Source organism: Rhinopithecus bieti, unplaced genomic scaffold (genome assembly GCF_001698545.2).
Source record: "Rhinopithecus bieti isolate Rb0 unplaced genomic scaffold, ASM169854v2 scaffold_2077, whole genome shotgun sequence".
NCBI lineage: Eukaryota > Metazoa > Chordata > Mammalia > Primates > Cercopithecidae > Rhinopithecus > Rhinopithecus bieti.
The window spans coordinates 4,964,410-4,972,035 of record NW_016803882.1 but is presented as its reverse complement, the minus strand read 5'-3'; the positions used below and the strand labels follow the sequence as shown (position 1 = coordinate 4,972,035).

At 41.1% G+C, this 7,626-nt stretch overlaps 1 long non-coding RNA gene across 1 annotated transcript in view; it reads right to left on the bottom strand.

The window, feature by feature from the left end:
- The window catches only part of LOC108518541 (uncharacterized), a 35,258-nt gene extending 35,009 nt beyond the window's left edge, over positions 1 to 249 (bottom strand). Inside the window, exon 1 of the long non-coding RNA XR_001882386.1 lies at positions 147 to 249. This is a non-coding gene — a long non-coding RNA (uncharacterized LOC108518541). The remainder of the gene's footprint in view (positions 1 to 146) is intronic.
- Between the last annotated feature and the right edge of the window lie 7,377 nt (positions 250 to 7,626).

The window sequence follows — 7,626 nt, the reverse complement described above, 5'->3', positions numbered from 1 at the left end:
AAAAAAAAAAAAAAAAAGCTCCAGGGCATGCAAAGAGTAATACTGATCATTAAAATATTTAAATTTACCAACAGAAGTGGTTAATAAAACATCAAAATGAAAGTTTACAAAAAGTAGTCTCAACTTGTCTAAAGTAGCACACTCACCCAGCCAACTCATTCTTCTCAACCTCTTTCACTTCTCACCCTCCAAACTTCAGGGGAACACAGTTCTCCCAAAGTTTTTGGCAACTTCCCCAAAAGTTTCATGCAATTCAACAAAAACATGTAAGTTACTCCACAAAAGACACTCTAAGGATAGAAGGATGATCCCGTAGAGTGTTCACTCTCTGTAGATATTTCATTAATGATGGACATATTATACTCTGACTTGTACTATTTATTTGTCCCCAAATTCTATAGAGTAGGGTCATAAACTAGGGAAATGGGCCAAATATAGTCTTCAGGAGAATTTTTATTTTGTCTCCCCAGCTTTTCAAAAAACATTTGAATTATTTACCAATATTTTTTAAACTAAGAGATCTCTCACATACAAACACACACACTCACACTCACACACTGGTTTGGGCGTAATGCCTAGAACATAGTGGTAGTTACCTATTAGATAAGGAGCTCAAAAACTCACCATAATCTTAATAGCTTTTTTACACTCAACCACCTCCCTTAATTAAGGAACCAGGCAGGCTCATGCACATATTTCAGTTTGGAAAACCAACCTAATTGTCCCATAGAACTGATATTTACAGGTTTTTTTTTCCCCAATAATAAATGCAGAAAGCATACTTCCCTGGTCTTAAAACTTGAAACTTCCATTTGTCTCGTTTGAGTTCTATCCTCAGGAAACTGACCTTCAGGAAAGGAACTGGAACTCACATTAACGCATCCAGAAAATGAGATGCCCGATACCTCACCCATCTTGATTGCTTCTTTACCCCTCCTTAATTCTTGTTTTCCCACCTTCCCTGCTATATAAACTCCCCAATTTTAGTCCACTGGAGAGAAAGATGAGAGATTGAATCTCCTCTTCTCCTTGGCTGCAGCACCACACTAAAGCCTTCTTCCCTGGCAATACTTTTTGACTCAGTTATTGGCTTTCTATTCTGTGAACAGCAAGACCTAGACCAAAACCCCTGGCTTTTTAGTAACTTTTGCAACCTGTGCTACAAAGAGGAAACAAAATGCAATAGGAATACAGAGAATCAACAGCCAAGTGGTGGGCAGGAAAAAAAAGGGCCATCTCATGGAAGAGCAGCACATGAGAAAGACATTGACAGACAGGCAAGATTTTATAGGTAGAAATGATAGAAAATGTCATTCTTAAAGGAGAGAACCACATCAGCCACATGACAAAGATAGGAAAGGGCAAAGAATGGAGAGTATGTCTGCTAGTCTGGTATGATTTCATGACCCATATATAAGATAAAAAATAAGAAGGCTGACATGGCAGGCAGCAACCACAGAATGAAATGCCTCAACCACAATTGGTAGTCTAAGTTTTAGAGTATAGAAGCTTTGAAACCAGAGCTGTTCTTTAGGATAACTTTGCTATTAAATTCTAATAACCTGTAAGAACCCTTGAGTTACTGTGACAACTATCCCAAACAGCAGACTCATTATCCTTAATCATAATCTGTGTCCCTTCTGCAGTATGAACTCATCAATAACATCACATTCAACTGACAGTTTAGAACACAAGAAACTGCCTTCCTTCAGGGTGAAGATAGAATATGAATGTGGCAAGGAGGGTATTAAAGATCAGGGTTCTCTTATCAAAGCCTCCCATAGCTATGTGCTCTTGGGCATTTTCTGTAAAATATTAATGATAATAACCTTCTTTCTAAGGTCATTGTTACAATTAAATGAAACAAGTGGTATAGTGTTTTAAAACAGTTTGCAAACAACACCATGTAACGCAAATAAAAGTTATTATTATTATAGACACAAGGGGTTGATCAGATTCTAGCCCCTTTCTAGGGCAGTTCTTTGCGTTCTGTGTTCTGCAATCTACCTCTTACTGTCTATCTCTTACTTTCAATCCAAGTGAGGGCCCTTCTATTCTATTAATATGGCCTTTGAAGGGTCATATTATATTGGTTCTCTTGATGACATCCCAGTTTTTAGTCCTAATTATCGTTCTCAACTGGTGTTTCTATAATAGAAAAGAAATACCTATTTCCTGGGGAGAAATTCAAATCTTCCCCTAAAGACCTACATATTGACTCAAAATCATTCTTTAAAGCTTTGAATATAACTTAAAATGCAATTTTCTTTTATCAACATGATGGCTTTATCAACATAATTATTGATATTAATAATACCAACTTTCTCTAACTTATATTCATATACTCAAATTAAAGTGCTGGGTAAAATTTGTCCAAATAAATAGAAACACTAAAGATCTTAAAAATACAGGGACATGCCTCAGGCCAACTTTTGGGGGAAGAAAGTCTGTAAGAAGAAAGGTAAGGTAAAGACCAGAACACCAGAGCTGCATTTTCCCTGAGGTCAGTTGCTGATACCACAAACATTGTGTTCAAGTAGACAGCATTAGCCATACGTGGCTAGAGATTTAGAGTTCAAGAGTGATATGGTTTGGCTGTGTCCCCACTCAAATCTCATCTTGAATTATAGTTCCCCAGATCCCCATATGTCATGAGAGGGACCCAGTGGGAGGTAATTGAATCATGAAGGCAGTTACCCTCCTGCTGTTCTTATAATAGTGAGTGAGTTCTCAGGAGATCTGATAGTTTTATGAAGGCTTTTCCCTCTTTGCTCAGCACTTCTCCTTGCTGCTGCCATATGAAGAAGAATGTGTTAGATTCCCCTTCTGCCATGATTGTAAGTTTCCTGAGGCCTCTCCAGCCATGCTGAACTGTGAGTAAATTAAATCTCTTTCCTTTATAAATTACCCAGTCTTGGGTATATCCTTATTAGAAGTGTACAAAGAGATTAATACAGTAAATTGGTACTGGTAGAGTAGGGGGTTGCTGTAAAGATAACCAAAAATGTGGAAGCAACTTTGGAACTGGGTAACAGGCAGAGGTTGGAGTAGTCTGGTGGGCTCAGAAGAAGACAGGAAAATGTGGGAAAGTTTGGAACTTCCTAGAGACTTGTTAAATGGCTTTGACCAAAATGCTGACAGTGAAATGGACAATAAAGTCCAGGCTGAGGTGCTCTCAGATGGGAGATGAGGAGCTTTTTGGGAACTAGAGTAAAGGTCACTCTTGCTATACAAAGAGACTGGCAGCATTTTGCCCCTGCTCTAGAGATCTGTGGAATTTTGAACTTGAGAGAGATGATTTAAGGTATCTGGTAGAAGAAATTTCTAAGCAGCAAAATGTTCAAGAGGAAGCACAGCATAAAAGTTTGAAAATTTTGCAGCCTGACGATGTAGTAGAAAAGAAACACCCATTTTCTGGGGAGAAATTCAAGCCAGCAGTAAAAATTTGTGTAAGTAATTGGGAACTAAATGTTAATTGCCAAGACAATGGGGAAAATGTCTCTAGAGCATGTTGGAAATCTTCCTGGCAGCTCCTCCCATCACAGGCCTGGAGGCCTACAAGGGAAAAATGGTTTCCTGGGAAGGATCCAGGGACCTCTGCCATGTGCAGCTTCGGGACATGGTGCCCTGCATCTGAGCTGCTCCATCTGTGGCTAAAAGGGGCCAAGGCATAACTTGAGCCATGGATTCAGAGGTTACAAGTCCCAAGCCTTGGTGGCCTCCATGTGGTGTTTAGCCTGCAGGTGCACGGAAGTCAAAAATTGAGGTTTGGGAACCTTTGCCTAGAGTTCAGAGGATATATGGAAATGCTTGGATGTCCAGGAAGAAGTTTGCTGCAGGAACAGAGCCCTCATGGAGAACCTCTGCTAGGGCAGTGTAGAAGGGAAATGTAGGGTGGTTTCAAAGTTGCTTCCACATTTTTTGTTATCTTTACAGCAGCGGCCTACTCTACCAGTACCAATTTACTGTATTAATCTCTTTGTACACACAGAGTCCCCACTGGGGCACTGTCTAGTGGAGTTGTGAGAAGAGGGTCATTGTCTTCCAGACCCCCAAATGGTAGATCCACCAACAGCTTATACTGCACACCTGGAAAAGCCATAGATACTCAACACCAGCTGTGAAAGCAGCTGGGGTGGGGGGCTGTACCCTACAATGCCACAGGGGTAGAGCTGCTCAAGGCTGTGGGAGCCCACCCATTGCATCAGTGTGCCCTAGATATAAGACATGGAGTCAAAGGAGATCATTTTGGAACTTTAAGATTTAATGACTGCCTTATTGGATTTCAGACTTGCATGAACCCTGCAGGCCCTTTGTTTTGGCCAATTTTTCTCACTTGGAAGGGCTATATTTACCCAATGCCTGTACCTCCATTGTATCTAGGAAGTAACTAACTTGCTTTTGATTTTACAGACTTATAGGTAGAAGGTACTGGCCTTGCCTTAGATGAGACTTTGGACTTGGACTTTTGAGTTAATGCGGGAATTAGTTAAGACTTTGAAGTATTGTTGAAAGGGCATGATTGTGTTTTGAAATGAGAGGACATGAGGTTTGGGAGGGGCTGGGATGGAATGATATAGTTTGGCTGTGTCCCCACCCAAATCTCATCTTGAACAGTGGTTCCCATAATCCCCACATGTTGTGGGAGGGACCCAGAGGGAGGTAACTTAATCATGAGGACGGTTACCCTCATGCTGTTCTTGTGATAGTGAGTGAGTTCTCACAAGATCTAACAGTTTTATAAAGGACTTCCCCCTTTGCTTGGCTCTCATTCTTCTACTTGTTGCTGTCATGTAAAAAAGGATGTGTTTTCTTCCCCTTCCACATGATTGTAAGTTTCCTGAGACCTCCCCAGCCATGTTAACTGTGAGTCTGTTAAACCTCTTTTCTTTATAAATTACCCAGTCTTGGGTGTATCTTTATTAACAGCATGAGAACAGAGTAATACAAGAGGAGCTTTATGAGACCCTCCTGATACAGAGCTTGGGCCCCAGGTGTCACTCTATCAAGGTAAGGGTAAACTAGATCTCAACAGTTCCTCTTCTTTCCCAACCAATGAAAATTCAGAGAGGGCTGCCTTGGTGACAGACCTGAAAGGGAGAAGAAAAGTGAAAGGCATAAGTCATACCTAGTAGCTGCCCACTTGCCCTTAAGAGGTGTTCAATGGACCAGGCACGGTGGCTCATGCCTATAATCCAAGCACTTTGGGAGGCCGAGGCAGGAAGATCATCTGAGGTTGGGAGTTCATGACCAGCCTGACCAACATGGAGAAACCCCGTTTCTCCTAAAAATACAAAATTAGCTGGGTGTGGTGGTGCATGCCTGTAATCCTAGCTACTCAGGAAGGCTGAGGCAGGAGAATCACTTGAACCCAGGAGGCAGAGGTTGCAGTGAGCCAAGATTGTGCCACTGTACTCCAGGCTAGGCAGTAAGAGTGAAACTCAGTCTCAAAAAAAAAAAAAAAAAAGGGGGGGGGGGTCAATGATCCTGGGTATCCTATGCATAGGCTGCATGGGCCAGAGACTCTTCAACCCTGAATTGGTCCACAGCAGTTCATTCTGGAGATGGCTATCAATGTCTAGCAGAAACAAACACAAAGCTTTTCTATTCTCACAAATACTTTTTCAAGAATATCCAGGAACTGTCATATATTACCATTTACACAAGAAAACAAGACTGCACAAGCATGAACAAAGCCACAGACAGACAAAACAGACCTACAATGATTTCATGTATTTGAACTATCAGTCTAACAGGGGATGACAAGCATGTACACAACCAAAATTCAAAATAGAACAACATTCAGAATGAGAGAAGAACGGAGTGTTCTTCTCTGAGAATAGGTGACTATTGCCTTGCACGCAGCAGGGTTCTGCATTATAGTCAAAGCTCTGCCATTTGCATTGTTTCAGGGAAAGGAGGCTAAAAAGCCATCTGGCATTTAAAATAGAGCATTGAGCCAGGTGGAGCCACAGGAAAGGGTTATAACCCTGTCACTTACTAGTGTTACATCTTTGAGTCACAGGTTTCTTATCTGAAAAAGAAACAATGACTATTTCAAATAAAATATGAAACTTAAATAAGTTGGCTCATGTAAAACCTGACATATTGCCAGTATTTAATAACATCAGCTCCTTTTATTAGAATTGTTCAGGCAAGAGTAAAATCACAGGGATCTTACTTCTATAACATAGGATGCTGTTTTAAAAAGTGGGGCAAAATAGATTATCCTACCCAACCATAAAATCTCACCCAACTTCTGTAGCCTAAAAAGGGCACACTCAAGCCAGCAGCCAAGTTATATGGGAAACACAGAAAAATATTTTAGCTCCCAAATACAGATCTCAGAAACTCGACACAAACCAATTTCCTATTGGATAGCATTAGATCTGGAAAAAAAAAAAAAAAAAAAAAAAAAAGTCTATAGGAGGGACAATCTGAAGCTATCCCAGCAAGATTAAAGTATCTTGCAATTTCAAATGGCCAGGAAACTTACAAAGCACAGAGATAAGAGTAATCCAAACTGATTATCCCAGGGGTCCCTGTTCCTTTGGAGACCAAGTCCTCTTCCCAACTGTAGTACCCAATCAAGTAAGCAGAGTCAACATGGCTACAGGGTTCCTTACACCTGTGGTCACCATCTACCTGAGGAGAAAGAGTGAACTGCAATCAAGGTAACAGAAAGTGAGTCATTTCTAGTTGGTGCCCTTATAAATATGCTTCAGTTGTCCAGAACAATTGCTTCCAATAAAGGCTAAGCAGACAATTCTGCCAGGAATGTCCTTATGAGTTTGTGCAGATTGTAAACCTGTCAGAATAGATGCCTCCTTGTATTTCCATCTTTCAACCAAGCTAACAAGTCAGGTTATCTTTTAGGAAATCATTTCATATGTTTTATTAGAAGCCAAGTTTGAAAGCTAGATGAGCCCCCAGTGACCGACGGTTTTAATTAGACTGGTTTCATGATTTCCTTCCATAACACAGGGTTTCACCATCTCCTTCACAGTTGTCTCTCACCCAAAACTACTTCTCCCTTTGTATTCCCTAACTTATTAAAAGCTAACACTATTTATCTGGTGGTGCTAGAACCTGAGAGTTATCCTCGAATAGTTCCTGTTCTAAAATACCCACAACTAACTGGCTACTTCTCCTAACGACACTACTTTCTAAAGGTCTCTATCTGTGACTTTATTTTCATTTGCATGATCACTGCCCATTCAGGCTCTCAGCAGTGCTCACCTGGAATAAATACAAAAACCTCGACTGGGCACAGTGGCTCACGCCTGTAATCCCAGCACTTTGGGAGGCTGAGGTGGGCGGATCACCTGAGGTTGGGAGTTCAAGACCAGCCTGACCAACATGGAGAAACCCCATCACTACTAAAAATAGAAAAAAAAAATTAGCCGGGCATGGTGGTGCATGCCTGTAATCCCAGCTACTTGGGAGGATGAGGCAGGAGAATCACTTGAACCCCAGAGGCGGAGGTTGAGGAAGCCAAGATCATGCCATTGCACTCCAGCCTGGGCAACAAGAGTGAAACTCCATCTCAAAAAAACAAAAAATCTCACCAGTGTCTCACACTTCAGCCTCACCCCATTAGAACCACCACCTTCCTCCCAAAAAAAA